Source organism: Harpia harpyja, chromosome 22 (genome assembly GCF_026419915.1).
Source record: "Harpia harpyja isolate bHarHar1 chromosome 22, bHarHar1 primary haplotype, whole genome shotgun sequence".
NCBI lineage: Eukaryota > Metazoa > Chordata > Aves > Accipitriformes > Accipitridae > Harpia > Harpia harpyja.
The window spans coordinates 8,589,951-8,609,410 of NC_068961.1; the positions used below are offsets into that span (position 1 = coordinate 8,589,951).

The following is a 19,460-nucleotide window of genomic DNA, read 5'->3' on the forward strand; positions in this document are numbered from 1 at the left end:
GCGCAGGAGGCGGCGGCGGAGGAAGAGGAGGAGGAGGAGGCGGAGGGGGGAGGAGGGGGCGAGCGGCGAAGGGAGGGAAAACCTCGGCTGGGCGGCAGGCGCCGGCCGGCGCGGTCCCAGTCAGTCAGGCGCGGCCGGGCTGCCCGCGCTGCCGGCGGCTTCCCCCTGCCCCCTCACGCTCCCCCACCCCCCCCGCGGGCGGCGGCGGCCGCCGCGTCCCACCCGCAACTTTCCCTCCGCCGTGGATGGCTTTCGTCGGAGACCTGCAGGGCAGCCGGGCGCTCGACACCTGTCCCCCATGGGCCGCCCCCGCGCCTAAGTTTGCCGGCGGCCGGCTCCCCTCCGCCGCCGCCGCCGCAGGGCGGGCTTGAAGCCGCGGCGGGGGCCGCGGTGCCCCATGGCCGGCCGCCCCGCCGCGCCGAGGTGTCCGTGCGCGCCGCCCCGTCCCGCCCGCCGGGGAGCCGCCGCGCCCGCCGGAGCGCCGCAGCGGGGGCGCTGAGGGAGGCAGCCCCCGGCACACCGCCACCGGCTCGGCGCCAGCCGCCGTTGCCCGCCGGGTCGCTGGCGGCGGCGGCGGCGGCGGCGGGGGCGGCGGCGGGGCCGCGGGATCCGTCCGCGCTCGCTGCCCCCGTGTAGTTCCCGAGTCGTGTGTCCTCGGCGGCGGCCCGCGGGTGACATGCAGTCCCTCATCTCTCCGGTGACCAAGGCTATCCTGGTGGCTTTGTTCATCTTCGCCATCCTGCTGATCCTCTACGTGATTCTGTGGTACATCTGCCGCGATGTGGATTGCGACCATGGGATCTGAGCGGCGCCGCGGGGCCAGGGCTTAGGAGCCGGGATTCACCCCGCGGGGCCGGCAGCGGCAGCGGGAGCCCCGCCGGGCGGCAGCCGCCGCCACCGCGGCCGGAGCAGGGGAAGGGGAAGGAAAAAAAAGAAGAAAAAAAAAAAAAAAAAGAGAGAGAGAAGAGCCGAGCCGAAAGAGCCCGGAGGACAACTGCAATCAAGAAACCAACCTGAGCTTGACCTTCAGAGACCAGGGTGACCCGGTGAGTCTCCGCTCTCGGCGGCGCGGGGGATGCGCGGGTGCGGCGGGGCTGCCTCCTTCCCGCCCGCCCTCCCTCCCGCCCCGCTCCGCTCCCCGCTCCGCTCCCCGCGCACGCACACACACACACACACACTCACACACACTCACTCGCACACGGATGTGGCACCGGCCCCCCCCACACCCCCCACCCCGGTGGCTGTGCGTGCCCGAGCGCCTGCTGCCCGCCTTGCACGCGTGTCCCCGGGGGAGAAGCCGGGGACATCAATGGTGCCTGTCCCCCGTCCCCGCGTCCCCCCCGCTTTAAATTTACCGAGGGGACAACGCGCGAAAGGCAGCGCGCCCGCGGGAGCCCCCGGTGCGGGTCCGGGTGCGGGTGCGGGAGCGGGTGCGGGTGCGGGTGCGGGAGGGGCGGCGGGCGGCCGCCGCGCTGCCTTTGCGGCCCCACATTGGTATGCAGGCGGTGGCTGCGCCGGCAGGCAGACCGAAAAGGTGAGCCCGGGGGATGGGGGGAAAGCCAACGCTTCGTCAGTCCGCGGGGGCAAATGGGGGAAGTAACGGAGAATGAATGAAGATGTCGGGTGTCCGGCGGCGGGCGGACTTCGGGGAGGGGATGCGAGGCAGGATGAGTTTCTCCTTCCCGGGGGCGGGTTGGTGGAAGGAATTGGGGAGATGATGGAAAAATGTGCAAGGGGGAGTTCTGGATGGCAGCGGTCCTTGTCTGGTCTCGCCGACGCTGCGTTGGCTCCGTGCTGCTCTCCGCAAAAGGGTTAATGCTGAAGGGTTAAACGCGTGCCCAAGCTCGGCGGTGTCAGAAAACGTTGATAAAAAAGTACACAACTGACGGACATCTGTGTGCCGAGCGCACTGGGACACTACAGGGGATGTATCCTGCCCGGCTGTTTTCCCACCTGAAAGAATTTGTCGTTGGCTATTTCTGCTCTTACCGTTTGGTTGTATTGATTACCGTGCGCTAAAGCGGAGAGGCGGCAACACTTTGTGTTTAGAGTCAAAAAGACCTACTGAAAGAGAAGGGGTCCTGAACACTCGGGCTGTAAATGTTTCTGTCCTTGACAGACAAGCTGCCAGGGATCGGAGCAAACTCTAGCTGTGTGCGTTATCCCTGGCGGGGATGTATTCGGATGCCGCAGGGTGCGGGTGCGTGTACTCGATGTGGAATAAGAGACAAATCAAATTCGGGTTTAAAGGGGGGGGAATGGGGACCTAGCCAAGTGTAAAGTGTAATCGTGGGATTCAGGATGATTTGACATTGAGTGTTAGTGAGCGAAAGCTCACCTTTGCAACAGGGCTCTGTATTTGGGAGGAAACTGTTCGGAAGTCGGTTCTCTTGCCGTTTTGGTTTGTGCTTCTGTTCAGATTGTATTTCGAAGGGCTTTTGACCTGGCTAGTTGATCAAACATGACATTACCGTTAACACATCCTACTAATGTGATTATAGCAGCAGTGACATCAATGTTTCCTTGCCCTGCAACGACAGTAGCAATGCATTTGTTTACCACATGCACACTGAAATGTCTGTTACTCAACAGCTCTGAAGAGCTAGGGAAGAAGGGAGAAGGAGGGCGAAGCTCTTAGAGGCATTTAAAAATGGCCACAGCTCTGCTTTCCTTATGCGTTTAATTATGTAGAAATAAAATAACCTCCAAGTCCTCTTCCTTAAATGTTTTTGCAGTTTCACCAGTCAGTACACTTGTTTTTACCTAAGTGGCAAAAACCTCTTCACACTTTGACACGTCAGGTTGTGTCACATGTTCCCTTCCGAATTAACAGCAGTGCGCACCTTCTGCCCCTCTCCCAGCTGGCAGGAGCTAGCCGGCGGTACGGTTTTAGAGGCTTTGCCATTTAGTGTCAAGTATTTCATAGTAAACCAGTATTTCAAACTGTTAGTTACAGAACTGGACGGAATGTGGCAAATTAAAATGGTTTTCACAAAACTTTGAATATTGACAGATGTGCGTGTGTGACTAAATGCCTGAGGTGTTGATATGACCAAACGTATTTTATAGTACCCATCATAACTAACGTCAATCAGCTTACTGTTTGCAGAAACTGTGAACTAGTCCATTCAGTTATTGTTTGACTGTTAGTTTTTCCAGCTGGCTCATGATTAGTTTAAGCATATAGTTTCTAGGAGACCAGATATAGAAAATATTTTTTTTTTCTAGCAGCTTTTATTCTAAATAAGGTACATATATAGATGCTTATATATGAATATGTATATATGCATTTGTACAAACACTAATGGGTATTTTCCAGTCTAGCACAACTGAAAAATAATCGGAGCAATGATTAGCAATATCATATTTGATTTATAGTTGAAGTCACAGATTCGTTGGCTTTGGATCGGTACTATGTGTGTTTTATTATTGTGTATTAACAAATGCAAAACCCTAAAGATATGAAACCCACCTTTCCTATTGCTGCAATGCCTGATCTAAGAGGATGAAATCCTGGCCTTGCTGAGGTCAGTGTGGAATTTTGCAGCTGTTTTCGATGGAGTCAGAAAAATATTGACAGATTTGCATGTGAATTTGAAACAACAGCAGGATGTTACTGAAGTTGAGAGAACTATTAAAACAGTAAACAAGGGCAAATTGGTTACAGTGGAGTGCCTGCAAACCTTATTTTTATATTTATTTACTTGCTTGCTCGGAAGTTTGGTGACGATTTTATTTCTATTTAGTGTTACTAGGTGCTCCTGCCCCGACTCAACAATTTTCACCAGCTTGCTCTTTCTTAATGTATAGTAGTGTTTCAAAGGTGATATCTGAAATATCATCTGCGACTGAGATACAGAGTACAATGGCATCAGGTAGATAGAGATCAGCTGTAAGTATTTTTTGCCATAAGATGGGTTGTAACGTCATGAGTAGTACCTTTGTTCAAGGCTAAGACAACTTGTTATCATGTTCCTACTTGAGCCAAGAGAAATCTTTACCATATTGCAAAAATTGGTAATGTTATAGGCTGAAAGTGTGTTATTAGTCCAAAAGCAATTTAGTAGGCTGGCTGTTCAAGCATCGTGTAAAAGGATATTTCAAAGCTTTGCCTTTTTGTGTGAAAAAGACTGTGAAGAAGTTACCACTGCTTCATCAGCAGAAGTGTAATGAATTTTATGGATTAATTCCTACTGCAAGGCAGCATGCTATAGGATGGTCCCAGGAACCCTGTCACGTCTGACTTAAACATGCGGTATGTTTCCGGATAAGTCATTCTTTACTCAATCCCTATTCAGGCAAATGCCCTGAAGGTTCATTAAATATTTTCTGGAAGTGGCACGTAAGCGTAACTGGACAATGAACATCTCAGGTTTGCTTATTTTCTAGTTCCTTCCTCGTAAAATGGATTAATAAGAGCCAGTGCCTTCGTGGTATGCCCTCTGTGCATCTTGCACCATTTCCCTAAAACAGGCTTAATAAGCGCATTGAAGATCATTCCAGCATAGGAGGGTCTCTGCAGAGACGAAAGGTTAGCCAAGGTCCAAGGATGGCCAGTGCTGCGTCCTTGAGATGTCCTTGTGTCATACGAGTGCTCAGCTGTACTTTTTCCTCTCCAGGTGAGTGTAGAGTAACCTTCAGGCTGCTGTCAGGCAGGACACGTAGAGCTGCCCTACACAGCTCCAGCCCCATTTAGTGGAAGGCTCGACGTAGGAGCGATTTTCTACTGTCTGTTTTACGCAAGAGGTCAGACGTGGTGATTTCGTAGTTGTTCCTTGTGGCCTTAAAATCTGTGACCCTTAGATTACTGGTAATGTGACAAGCACTCGGTATGATTTGTCTGTTTATAAACAGCTTGGGGGTGGGATTGTGGGGATTAATTGTATGATTTATGCCGTGATTATAACACTTGAAACTGGCAGGGCCCTTTAAATGACAAATTTCGGGGCAGCGTTAGGGAATACAGTGTCGCTGTAACAAGTGTATTAAACCTGCGGCGTGAGCAGGCCATATCTTTTCTTCTTTCTTTGCTAGAATAACGATCTTGCATTGGTAATGTTAATACAAGCTCTGGTGGTGGTGTAATGGAGTTACAAAGAAGAGGAGTGTTTGCCCTTCACCTGAAGAGCAGGCTCTGCGCACACATCGTGTGTGTACCTACCGGGAGACACTCGCCTGGCGCGCTCCCTCCCTCCGGCACGGCACCGCTTCGGGGCTGGAACTGGACATTAAAACGTATGGAAAAGTTCCACTGCTGTTTCTCAACAGATGACGTTTTCCCCAGTTTTAGTTCGATGCATGAGTGTTTTCTCTTTTTCCTCCTAAGCGGTAGTCCTCTGAACTGTGACTATTCAGTGCATAAAGCGGTTTGTAGACAAACTGCACAAATTGATTTTCCTGAAGTGGGCTGACAAAATGATGAGTGTATTGGAAAACAGCACACACTTGCTTATTTGTTGTTCTACATTAAGCTAGGTTTTTCAAGTAAATATCCTTTAAAATAGACTTTTTTTATTTTAGCGTGCTGTTTTTAATATGCATAGCTAATAGGGTTCAAATAGTTGCACAGCAGCATCTGCTCTTGTTAGAGGCGCTCCGATGATAGCTTTCAAAATTCTGCCCAAATGAGAAAATCCGAGCTTCAGCTTGGAGGGGCTCATAACACTGGCTGCTGTTGAGCAGTACATCTTTATTTTGAATGTTTTGATGTACTACTTTGGAATGCTAAAGATTCTTACTGGTGTTTTTGTGAATCGCCGTTAAATTAAATCATATGTAAAGGATACCAGTAAGGTGACATTCAGAGTTTCTTTGTGGAACATATTATGAATGTGGATTATGGTTGAGAAAAAGATGTGGAAAAAAAATGATTGTGACTAATTAAGAAAGAGGAAGGAATGGGAAAAGAAAGAAGGAGGAATGCTACATCAAGATGGAAGAAATGCGACTCCAGAGTATTCAAATTTGAAAAAGTGCCGCTAATGTGAAGTCCCATGCTAAGCTCACAGGACAAAAATTGTCACTTTCCTTTACAGAATGTGTATATACATATATATAAATGAATCATTGTTATAAAGAAAATGCTAACACACTATTCACTTTGGAAAAAAAATGAGTTCAGGTTTCATGGACTAGAAGAAATACATTAATAACAAATAGATTTTATGTCTTGTTTTTTCCACTGACCTCAAAGAGAAAAAGCCCTCATGTACTAGGTAAAAAGCCTATTAGGTAATTAACTTATTATGACCAAGAAATATATGTGAGAAAAGAACATCTCAGATTGAAGATAGAAGAATCGTAGTATTTTGGCTAAAACCAGTAATAGCAAACACCTTCTTACAAAAGTACAAATCTTTCATGTAATACATCTTTTATACTTATGTCTTTAAGTGCAAAGGAGGAAAGAAACCCCCTGAAGTTATGAGTGCTAAAACTTATGCACAGTGAAACCTGCTACATGATTATGATGCTTTTGAGTTATTCTGGTGTTTTATGTAAAGCCTGCCTGAGAGAATGTTTGGGTTTGTGTGGAACAGGATAATGTATGTTCCAAGGGCTGGGAAAAAAAAAGCGCCTTCTGTATGAATAGCCTCTTCCATATTTATTGCATATTGGTGTAAACCTGGACACATGAAGAAGATTTTATTTGCTATTCAGTATCCATTTCAGTGGTGAGTCGCATGTGCTATTAAATAAGTACTCAACAAACTGATCATGATACCTACAGCAAAAATTAAACAAGGTCTTCATTAAGTTGTGGTCTTAATGCAAAATACAAATGACATAGTTAGCTAACTTGCAGGACATGTTTCTTATATAGCTCTTTCAATTAATGTACTTCTGAATATACTATCATCACCACCCTTGTGAGACATGTATATATGAATGAGCTTAAAACTAAGTTTACAATCAATCTCCATTCTAATGACTTGTTTTTATTTTCTACTGTAATACCATTCTGACATGCTTAATAGGGACTATAACTAAGTGTGAGTTTAATGAAGTCTTGGTATCGGTGAAGGTAAAAGGAAGACGCTGTGAGCACACAGAAAGACACTCATCAGTACACATTTCTAGTGGCTGACGTGGCATAATTGAACTTGGCTGCGGTGACCATGAAATGGAGTTCAAGATCCTGAGGGCGGCGAGGAGGGCGCACAGCAAGCTCACTGCCCTGGACTTCAGAGAGCAGACTTTGGCCTCTTCAGGGATCTGCTTGGGAGAGTGCCATGGGATACAGCCCAGGTGGGAAGAGGGGCCCAAGAAAGCTGGTTAATATTCAAGGATCACCTCTTCCAAGCTCAGGATCGACGCATCCCGACAAAGAGGAAGTCAGGCAGAAGTGCCAGGAGGCCGGCATGGATGAACAAGGAGCTCCTGGCCAAACTCACAGACAAAAAGGAAGCCTGCAGAGGGTGGAAGCAAGAACAGGTAGCCTGGGAGGAATGCAGAGAAATTGTCCGAGCAGCCAGGGATCAGGGTAGGAAAGCTAAAGCCCTGATAGAATTAAATCTGGCCAGGATGTCAAGGGCAACAAGAAAAGCTTCTATAGGTACGTTGGTGATAAAAGGAAGACTAGGGAAAGTGTGGGCCCTTTCCAGAAGGAAGCGTGAGACCTGGTTACCCAGGACGTGGAGAAGGCCGAGGTACTTAATGACTTTTTTGCCTCAGTCTTTCACTGGCAAGTGCTCCAGCCACACCGCCCAAGTCACAGAAGGCAAAGGCAGGGACTGGGAGAATGAATAATCGCCCGCTGTAGAAGATCAGGTTCGAGACCACCTAAGAAACCTGAAGGTGTACAGGTCTATGGGACTTAACGAGATGCATCCGCAGGTCCTGAGGGAACTGGCGGATGAAGTGGCTAAGCCACTGTCGATCATATTTGAGAAGTCATGGCAGTCAGGGAAGTTCCCACTAACTGGAAAAGAGGAAACATAACCCCCATTTTTAAAAAGAGAAAAAAGGAAGACCCGGGGAACTACAGGCCAGCTAGTCTCACCTCTGTGCCCAGCAGGATCATGGAGCAGGTCCTTCTGGAAGCTATGCTAAGGCACATGGAAAATAAGGAGGTGATTGGTGGGGATCGAGGGCACCCTCAGCAAGTTTGCCGATGACACCAAACTGTGTGATGCGGTTGACGCACTGGAGGGAAGGGATGCCATCCAGAGGGACCTTGACAGGCTTGAGAGGTGGGCCTGTGTGAACCTCATGAAGTTCAACAAGGCCAAGTGCCAGGTCCTGCACCTGGGTCGGGGCAATTCCAAGCACAAATACAGGCTGGGCAGAGAATGGATTGAGAGCAGCCCTGAGGAGGACTTGATGGAGTTGGTTGATGAGAAAGCTCAACAAGACCCAGCAATGTGCGCTTGCAGCCCAGAAAGCCAACCGTATCCTGGGCTGCATCAAAAGCAGTGTGGCCAGCAGGTCGAGGGAGGGGATTCTCCCCCTCTACTCCGCTCTCGTGAGACCTCACCTGCAGTACTGTGTTCAGCTCTGGGGCCCCCAGCATAAGAAGGACATGGACCTGCTTGAGCGAGTTCAGAGGAGGGACATGAAGATGGTCAGGGGGCTGGAGCACATCTCCTATGAGGACAGGCTGAGAGAGTTAAGGTTGTTCAGGCTGGAGAAGAGAAGGCTCTGGGGAGAACTTATAGCAGCCTTCCAGTACCTAAAGGGGGCCTATAAGAAATCTGGAGAGGGAAATTTTACAAGGGCATGTAGTGATAGGACAAGGGGTAATGGCTTTAAACTGAAAGAGGGTAGATTTAGATTAGGTGTAAGGAAGAAGTTCTTCACTGTGAGGGTGATGAGGCACTGGAACAGGTTGCCCAGAGAGGCTGTGGCTGCCCCATCCCTGGCAGTGTTCAAGGCCAGGTTGGATGGGGCTTTGAGCAACCTGGTCTAGTGGAAGGTGTCCCTGCCCATGGCAGGGGGGTTGGAACTAGGTTATCTTTAAGGTCCCTTCCAACCCAAAGCATTCTGTGCTTCTATGAACTGTGATGTGAGTTAAGAGCTATGGGATATGCATTTATTCATTGATGCAATGAAGCAGAGAGATGACACATTACTGCACCTATCAACTTCTGCTCTCAGGCCACTGCAGCCTGGCTATTCACCTCAATTTGAGGATTCTGGCACAAAAGAGTGTAGGATTTGCGGGAGCCTGAGCGCTGCCAGTCTGTGAAGTAAGACTAAGTAAAACCTTTGTAATGCATCTTTAGAATCATAGAATCATAGAATTGATTGAATTAGGTTGGAAAAGACCTTTAAGATCATTGAGTCCAACCATCAACCATGCCCACTAAACCATGTCCTGAAGTGCCTTGTCTGTGCATTTTTTGAATACCCCCAGGGATGGTGACACCACCACTTCCCTGGACAGCCTGTTCCAATGCCTGATGACCCTTTCAGTAAAGAAATTTTTCCTAATATCCAAGGACATCAAGGACATACAAGGACATATCAGAGTACTCCCTGTAAATTCCTATAAGTCCTGTTAACCCCTGCTAGGGAACAAATATGTGACCTCAGGAAGCAAGTAGCAATAATGATGATAACAATTAATGATACCAAGATCTGAATAGAAATTTTCTTCCAAGGCTCTTAGGATACTGCCCAGAGCATTGTAGATCTGCCATCCACATTTTACGTATGGAGAAAGCAAGCTATGGGGGGATCCAGTGACTTTCTAAAGCCACGTAGCAGTTCAGTGACAACATATAGGATAGTCTCCAACACTTGCTTTTCCTCTGTCTCTCAGCCTCTAGAAGGTGACAGAGTGTAGTCTTCTCATGTTTGCAGGTGACGCTAAATTGGAGGCACCAGGCAATAGTCCCAAGGGCAGAGCTGCCATTCAGGGAGACCTAGGCAGGCTGGAAGAATGGGCCAACAGGAACCTAATGAAACTCAGCAAAGTGAAATGTCAGGTCCTTCACTGTGGCGAGAAGAGCCTCTGCAACACCATCAGCTGGGGATGGATGGGCTGGGGAGCGGCTCAGTGGAAGAAGCCCTGGGGTGGTGGTGGGATGTGAGCTGAATGTGAGCCAGCTGTGTGCCCTGGAGGCAAAGGCGACCAACAGCCTCTGGGGCTGTATGAGCAGAAACATAGCCCATAGATTGAGGGAAGGGATTATCCCCCTCTGCACAGCACTTGTTAGACCACATCTAGATACTATGTTCGGTTCTGGTCTTCCCAGCGCAGGACAGGCATGGACAAACTGGAGGGGGCTCAGAGGAGGGGGCAGCGGGGGCTGGAGCATTTGCCCTGTGAGGAGCGGCTGGGGAAGCTGGGCTGGGTCAGCCCGGAGAAGGGATGGCTTTGGGGGCACCTAATAGTACCACTGCCTGCAGTGCCTGGAAGAGGTCACCAAGGAGATGGAGCTGGGCTCTTGACAGTGGTGCATTGAGAGAGGATAAGAGACAATGGTCATAAATTGAAGGAAGGAGGGTTTGGACTGGATGTAAGGAAAACCTTTTTCCCTATGAGTACAGTCAGGCAGGTTTCCCAGAGAAGTTGTGTAGTCTCTGTCCTTGGATGTTTTCAAGACCCCTTGAGCAACATGGTCTGACCTCAAAGCTGGCCCTGCTTTGAGCAGTAGAGTGGACTACAGACCTCCTGAGGTCCCTTCCAACTTCAGTTATCCTAGGTTTGTATGATCCTATGAACCATGTAATCTTGAGAGTCTTCTACTGGAATGAGCAGTGGCTTGCTTGTTGTAATGTACTCTCTCCCTTAACTCTTGACGTGTGCTAGCCAGGTAAACCAAAAAGATGGAGGCGCAGAACTGGGACTGGGTCCGAGTGGGGAGCTGTTCTCAGTAGCCCTGGCCATCCTTACATTTTACACCTGCAGCTCCTACACAACACTCCAGGGTCTCGCATGGTCTGCAGCTGAAGTGGGACACGGCAGTGCATCACTAGAGCAGAGCGACCACTGTGCTGATACGTGCACATTCATTCTGAGAATGAGAGCCATCACAGGTAATAGTAGCCTGAAGATTGAAGACAAAAATCGCAATGTACTTATAGCCTGTTTAATTCTTACACCTCTGTGGGGACTCCAGCACATTTCTAGGAACTGGAAATTAATTCAGTTACATGCTCTGACTATAATATAATCGTGCTGGGCATACTCTTGTGCAGTATAACATTTTCCATAATCTTGTCCAATTTTTATCTTACTTTGTGTTTGTCTTCAGCTGTATAAAGCCTGTTAGTTAACTATAATGTCCATACAGGTAGTTGGTACAGTAGGTTTTTCAGGTACTGCCTGGCTTGATTTTGAACTGCTTTGAAGAGAAAAACAATCCCATGGGAACTGCATGCTTCAGCATCAAACCTGTCATCTCATGCCTAGGCTGCTCACAGTTTATATTTAGGTGGAGAACAGAATGCTAACTGGAGAAAAAGGCACTTAATGCAAAAGGCCATTGTACTTTTTTTTCCCAAGTAGAAAAAGTCTTCTCCTCAGTGCTCAGAATTGTGCCATGACACCTGCCTGCCGGACTGGATGGTGGGCAGGCGCTGGTGAGAGCAGGGAGGTTTCACAAAGGGATAGTGGACGTGCTTTATTCTGACACTTTGGGGTACACCCAAGTTTATTCCAAAATTACAAGACTAAGTTATCAAGACTAATTATTTTCAGTGCAAATCCAAAATAAATGAGAGCTGCAGTGCATCTCTTGTCAGGGGTTCAAACTTTGATTCTCTGACGTTAGTACACAGAGTCACTGCCACCCCCCTTATTAAACTCATGGAAAGCCACATTTGTATACCTGAGTTGATTTTTTTACTTGAAGATGTGTCAAATCATGATGAAAAACATTTTGAGCCTAGACGAAAATCCCAGACTGTTACATATTTGAATGCATAAACTGCTATATTGGAGATTCCTGAAGTGACTTTAATTTTTTTCTCTCATGTGGGCTTACAAGCCTGGAGAGATTTTAAATTAAAGGTGGAAGAGAAGAGAAAAACTTGCTTTTTAGGTGAGTTTATGAAAGCTCTCTTAGTTCTAAAACTAAATTATGTATGAAGCAGCAAGATCCTGTATTGTGCGTTAAATTCACATGACGATTCCCTTTTTAAAATTTTACAGAATACTCAGGTGAATTAACTGGATATAGGTAGTATGTTTAATGTATTTATTCCAGAACTTCTATGAACCTACTGCTTTTAGGAATTAAATGTCCCAGGAACAAGACATTGACACCAAATTCATTTCACTTGAGTCCGTGTATTGGAGGTGCTGTGGATTCCAAGAATAAACGTGTGACAGTATTATGAAGTAGTATTACCTTTATTATCAGCCAAGGGTTTCTTCTTTTACTTCTGGCTTCACTAATAAGGTCAGCTGGAAAGGTAAGGCACAACAGAGGAGGCTGGGACAGGCTTGGAAGACACTGCAGCCGCTATTGTGAGTCATTCCCTTTTAATCACGTAGGCAAAATCCTACGGGCATGTGGGATGATACACAAAGGAAGGCAAAATTTTGCTTGCCTGGGAGGAGCTGTTCATTTGTTACAAACATTCAGCTGACTTCAGTGGAGCAGTGCCAATTTCTATTAGCAAAGGCTTTGGTTCTGAGGATACATATATGCGTTAATAAATGGTTGAAGTCCTTCAGGCTGCAGACAGTAGCAGCCAAGTAAGTGACGTAGCTAGGTTCACATCCAGCCACCTTTGTCACTCTCAGCCCGTGTAGCCAAGTACCCTTTTTTTTAACTGATTTGGCAATGATTGATGTGACACACAGACCTTAAAACTAATAATGTTTATTAATAATGTGTAATGTGTGTTCTGTATAAGATGTTGCTAAATTAAAAGGCAAACTGTTACCTCATGAGATAAAAATGTTCATGGTATATGGTTAAAAAATATAGCTGTGTAATGCGTGCCTTTGGTTCGGCAGATTTCGTGAAAGAAAATGAAAGAATCAGCACTCCAAAGAACCTCTGTACATACCAAAAAGGAGTCATTCCTGGATAATCTTGTGGGTGTGCTGCTGCTATTTTATGAATGTCAGCTGGGCAAACTAAACTTACTATACACAGTTTGGTCCTCTAGATGATGAGAGGAATCAAGTGGTTCTTGTGATAACTGTAAAAATAACTAAAAGCCTCTTGAGATTCAACAGGGAGAGGGCTAACCGAAAGACAGCATCCTGGATGGGGTGTACTGGTGGTAGCTGTGCTTTGCAGGGGGAGAAAAGTTTTGCAGGACACCTCACTAATACTTGGAATGAGAGATTAGTGTGTAGTATAGCGTGGATGGATGGCAGGCAAATCCTTTTGGGAACTTGCAAACCCCAGATAAGTCTGGGAATGCCAGACCTTGCAATGCATTTCTCACATGGAGATACTCTGACGACAAAGAAAAGAATCTACCCTGACAGGGGCTATCCAGTGTCTGGCGAGGAGAGGAAGCGTAGAGCTAGACCGTGACTTCAGGACATGCTGTATTGTGGCAATCACCTTTTGGTGCAGGCTTGGAAACAATCTCAAATGTACAATACTAAATCTATAGCGATGTGCCTTAACAACCTGATGTTGTAACTCAGTGTGGGCATGTATCAATGTATTTAATGAATATTTTATCAAATAACATTTTAATCTGTGTAGTAAGATGCATTTCTTAATTTGCCATTTTTAAGATAGCTGTTGGTTGAATTAAGCCTGTGAATGACTTTTCTTTTACATTCTTGTGATGCCTGCACTGGTACTGTAACTTCATTTCTCTTTGAGCTACAGTTTTATGAGTAGAACAGATGCTTGAACTGTGAAATCCTTTTATATTTCTCTTAATATTTCAGTTATATAAATATTGAAAGAGTGTAGACATTGCTTTCGTAATCAGCTGGATGGTGTCTACCGCTTGATTTCAGTTCTGACACAGTACCTTCACAGTTCTTTATCCTACCATACAGCCCTACAGCCACCTACCAGCCTCATCCTCCTCCCACCAGGGGTGTTCTGCTGGAAACCTGTGCTGGATTTCCCTTTCAACATGTAGGCAGTGGTTTTTGTGCCCTGATAGGAGACAGGCTGAAAAAAGCAAAATTATCATTACCTTTGAGCATCATGAGATAGGAGACTAAGCGCTTTCAATGCAGAAAGTGAATATATTTTTCCGTCTCTTGCTGTAATAGTAGCAGATGGCACTTGTGACCCAGAATACTTTGTCCTTTGAATAATGGTCCTTGCTGAGGAAAGCTTGTTTTTGTTCTTTCCATGTGTAAAAAGTTGATTTTTTAAATTGAAAACCACAAGCATATCTTACTGTTTATCTGCATTTTGCTGGGTTTTTTACCAGTTGTAATGGTTCTGTTTTTTAAAACATTCTCTGTGATATCTATTACATTAACGTTTGCACCAAACCGATTTGTTACTGTGAGTTTAGAGAGATGTTACACATATGCACATATGTACACACATTTCTTACCCATGATGCTTGAAAAAAAAGTGGTCACTTCTCATTTGTCCATTTCCACTGAACAGACCTTGATTTCCTTGTTTTGCTTAGTTTTGGGTCACAGTGTATTACATGGACTGGGTCAGTGCCCCAAAAATGAAGGGTGAGACTGCTTGGTTTGCAAAAGCAGCTCCTGGAATTCCTGACAATCTGAAGTCTCTATGGCTTTCCATTACATTTATGCCAACTTTTAGTGAGGACAGGAGTGAGAATGGAAGTAGACTCCATCACATATTAAAGGTGCTTCGGAATTAACTTTCTGGATGGACTTTATCTCCAGTCAAGACAGTGGCCTGTCCATGCCTGTCTCCATTCCTACTCAGCACCTTTGGGTAGAGGATTCTCTATTTCAAGAACATCCTCAGCCTTGGTGCATGGCAGTGGAATGCCCTTCTATCGGTGCTGAAGAGCCGTGGGGACCCCGTGGTCTTATTACTTGACAACACTCAGATTTGGAAAGTCTCTTGGTTTTCACCTGACCTGGACACACTCAGCTCTTACTTTTTTTGGATGGTGACAAGTATGTATATCTTTATATAAATTTTACAATTTAATATAAAATGTAAGTGATAAAATCCATTATGTATAGTTTTATATAAAAAATCAGTCTAAATACAGATCTATACAGAAACATAAATCAGGAAATGAAGAACTAATTAAGGAAAGGAGAAAAGAGATAATTAATTTTAGATTGCTTATTAGGTACATCACTGAAATACTACATTGCTTTATTACTTAGCTAAGGACAAAATGAGTAAATAAAAGTAAAGAATAAACAATATTTCTTCCATTAAGAAAGCTGCTGTTCTCTGTCTCAGTTAACCAAAACATAAAAGTATTTCTATAAACACCTCACGAAAAACAGTAGCATCCATGGGTTTAGTACTATTACAAGGTTTTTCTATTTATATTTGAGCATGGTTTGTGCCTTTTTACACAGAGCAAGACCTGCTGGAAAAGGCCTAGTCAATTTGTAGAGAAAACTATTGATTTTCCCATAAGTTTAAATGCACTGGTGTGGAAAGGATGGTCTTACACTTCTAAAACATTTTTCAAACATAAATAGTGGTGGGCTTTGACCAGCCTGCATTTGTGTTTGCTCAGGACCCAGCACCCTGGAGGCAGAATACTGTAGGGGTAGGAATAATATCGCTGTAAAAATAGAACAAAACCTGTAATAACAGGAGTAATACCTAGCATCTATACTGTAAATATAAAAACTGTGTAGCACCGTGATGTCCAAACACTTTACAGAAAAGATGGGTGTTAGCCCCCCTGCTTTAAAGGAGAGGAAACCGAAGCTGGGGAGGCTAGGGGGACTTCCCTAAATTCACCACCAGGACGGTGGAAGAACCAGGCTTATAAACCGACTCTGCACATCCCAGTCCAGTGAGCTACCCTTGAAACTGCTCTGGAATAAGATAATGATGTTGGTGATTACTGTGTTTTGATCTGAGAATGTAGTGGTAACGGGTTACATATCACTACACTATCATTTTATGTAATTTGCCAAACATTTATAAATAATTCAAACTTCAGGTTGGATGTGGCACATCAAAGGAATCTTGTCACATCCCCTTGTCTCTTTACATCAAAGGAGCATTGGAGACAGTGCTGACATGTTATAGCCATTAAATAAAATGCAGGATTTTGAAGTGAATGACATTTGAGTACCAGACTTTGGCTTATAATGGGAAAGTAAGAGCTTTGCTAATAAATCTGGTTAGAGCACTGCCACCCCGAGGACAGTCGGAGGAGTATATTGACACTGGAAACCTTTGTCATTTTAAAGAAAGACTAAAGGCTGTTGTTGACAAGATGAAACAAGGTTGTTGGGTAGAGAGGCCAGGGTTCTTCACTGTGACCATTCCTCTTAAATAACATGTCATTATTTTTAATGACATATTCTTCATGTCAACTTATGCAGAAATGGGAACCGCTGCTTTCATCAAAAGGAAACAGCATCCCAGACTCCAACTGAAAACCAAAGCAAACCAAACCTCAGATTTGATTTTACTAAAATGTAAAACTAGAGATGTTTGAAGATATCGTTGACCTTCAAGCTCTTTTCTTAAATACGGGAACAACAGGTGGTGTTGCTGAGTGTTTAAAGTTGCATGAATGAACACATTTAGAGATGGACGTGGTGCAGAGGAAGTCTAGAAATACTTGGGAAGGATTCAGAAGGCAGAACTGCCCAAGAAATTAAGAAAGTGCCCAACATAAGCAATGACTGGCCATGGCACATTGGCAAAAACCAACACAGTTTGTTATTAGTGACACAGGAAAGGAAACAAAATTCATTCTCTGTGAGGACACTGAAGTACTGTTGGCCTTTTTAACTTGGAGAGTTGTGTTATAGGCAGGAGTGCCAGCTTCCCTGGAGTGCATGTGAAGGAAGTGACACAAATGAAACCAACATGGAGAATCCTATTAATGAGTGAAAATGCAATACCTCCTGTGACAGGGGATTTGGAAGGTAACGTATGCAATTTAAGGAGGTTTCAATCACTCGATTACAAGGCTCGCTAGGAGAGAAATGCCATTTTCAATGAAAGCTTAAGAGATGTTCTGTTTAAACTGTCTGGATATTATTAATGCATCATGATTGCTTTTTTAGGTATTGTAATAATTTCAGCAGCAAAGAAATGTAGATAAAAGTCTACAAGGATCATTAGTTTAATCTATTGAAGTGTACAGTGCTCCACTGCCCTCTTTTGCCATGTACCTGGAAGAGCAGCAGTCACAGTAACAGGTGCCATCACAGCAATGGGCACCTTTCTCTTCCAAGGCACGTACCTTTTGAAGTGGCTTGCAGACCAGTGACAGCACACAAGTGATTCTTTGGGAATCTTCTCTTTCTTGCTACAAAAGGAAAAATACTGCAAATATGATGTCTTTTTTTTACATGCCTAAGGACCAGATATTCATCCTTCACTCCTGCAGATTTTCCACTGAATTCTTAAGTGATAATTAGAATTTGATCCCAAGTGGATTTGTTCAGAAGGTATTGCTACGCAAAACATCTAATAGGGATCCTGAAGAAATAACATGAAAAACTACATCAGGGCTTGCCCTCTACATGCATTCTGCTGGGAACCAATTCAGCCTGGTTAATATTGTGTCTGTAAGCTATTTTGCAAAGGAAAAAAACACCTTAATTGTTTATTATCTGTCTGTCTTGCTTATCAGGAAAAAAATGTGTTTAGAAAATTCTGCGCTAGCCCTTTCAAAATCTTCCTGTTAGTTAACAGGGCACACTTGAATAATGTTTATAGTTCTCTTTCTATTTTTCACAGTTGGCAGTACCCTCTAGCAGCTTGAAAATTATTTTGGTTTTCCTACCATTTTGACACTGAAATTTATGTAGAAAAAGAATAGCCTTGGGCTTATGTTGGTGTCTTATTGTCTTGCCAAGATATTTTTTTGCTTTTGCACAAGCATCACTGACAGTGAGAAGACGGCTCTTGGAACAGTTTTTATCTGTTAGGGTTCCTGCAAATTTAGTAAAGAATAATAATGCATCATGAACAAATTAATCCATCCTAAAGCAGAGTTACCTCCTGGGTAAACTTGGCTGTCTGCATTTTTACAGCTAGCACTTTCAGTTTTTGTTTTTGTATTTTATGGGGAAATGAGCCTTTTATGCATTAATTATTTGTACAAAAATATAGGTTGAAACATACAAAAACATATGACATCATAGAAAGTGTTTATGCTTATATGTCACATGTATCCTATTACACCATTTTGTTGGAAATTATTAGACTGTCAATTACAAGATCTAGGTTTATAACATCTAGCCAAGGTTTGCTTTTAATGTGAAGAGGTAATAATCTGAGGATGTTTAACTTTTATTTCTGTCTTGTCAATGACAACTCATTTGTCGCCATTGAAAATATCCAGTGAAATATTTTCAATGGATATTTCCACAAGCTAGCTAATGGCAGCCTTTGAGAAGCTGATACGGTAGTGTCCCCATTGCTGTATTACAGTCTGGGAGCAGGGGAGTTGGATGGAAGAAACTGTGAAGACTGTTGGGGAGGCAAAAGAGCATTGCACAGCTTGAGAGAGCTGTTTTGAGGAGGCGGCAAAGCCGGGGAAATTCAGGGTGGACCATAAGAGCATGCGGGAGCACTAGGACGTAAGGAAATTAATACTACTCAGCCCCTTTCTCTCCCTGATCAGATCTACATTTGGCCCAGCTCCAGTGAGTTTTCAGCACATGTATATATCAACGTACCTACCCTCCTCCAGCAGACTCTAAGGAGACTGAAGAAGGAGCTCTGGCTGCAGCCCAGCTGAAGCGGTGGCACTGGATATGAACGGGCAGCAGTTGTAACACAACTGCCTGACAGATGTGTGAAAGTTACCTCACACTTGGCAGCTTTATGATACTGGATGTGTTGAGGTAACAAACATCACGGAATTCGCAGCAGATCATCTATGATATGCTTTCCCTTGCCTTCCCTTCCCTGGCCTTGCCTTGCCTTCCATTCCATTCCCTTGGCTTGGCTTGGCTTGGCTTGGCTTGGCTTGGCTTGGCTTGCCTTCCCTTCCCTTCCTTTCCCTTCCTTTCCTTTCCCCAGCTCTACTCATCTACAGACAGCAGATCCTAACTGGCACAGTCCTTCTAAAGGTCTATGAAATGCTTGAGTTCAGTGCAAACGTTCCTTTTTTTCTTTTTCTTTTTCTTGTTTATTTTAGAAGAAAACCTCCTTTCAAGCCAAAAGACCAGAAAGCTAAATTACACTTCCAGGATACTCAAAAATCTGTTTCCTACTTTAAAGCAATATTTTTTTTAAGTCTTAATTTTATTTTATTTGCTGAGCATAAAATGCGTGAAGGACTGGAGCACCACAACACAGCAGCAGCGTCAAAACCTGTAGTAGTAGGACTTAACTACCACCCCATGGGATTAACGGAAGGCATCTACGTTAGTGTTTTGGGTTGGATCAAGAGCGTGCTTTTGAAATGAGACTGCTCGT

General features: G+C 44.9%; 1 protein-coding gene across 2 annotated transcripts in view; it reads left to right on the forward strand.

Moving 5' to 3' along the window:
* Nucleotides 1-198: 198 nt before the first annotated feature.
* Nucleotides 199-19,460, forward strand: part of ZBED1 (zinc finger BED-type containing 1) — a 58,953-nt gene continuing 39,691 nt past the window's right edge. For both annotated transcript variants that reach the window (XR_008232929.1, XM_052773607.1), the window contains exon 1: nucleotides 199-1,046. The gene's annotated coding sequence lies outside the window, so the exon portion shown is untranslated. The remainder of the gene's footprint in view (nucleotides 1,047-19,460) is intronic.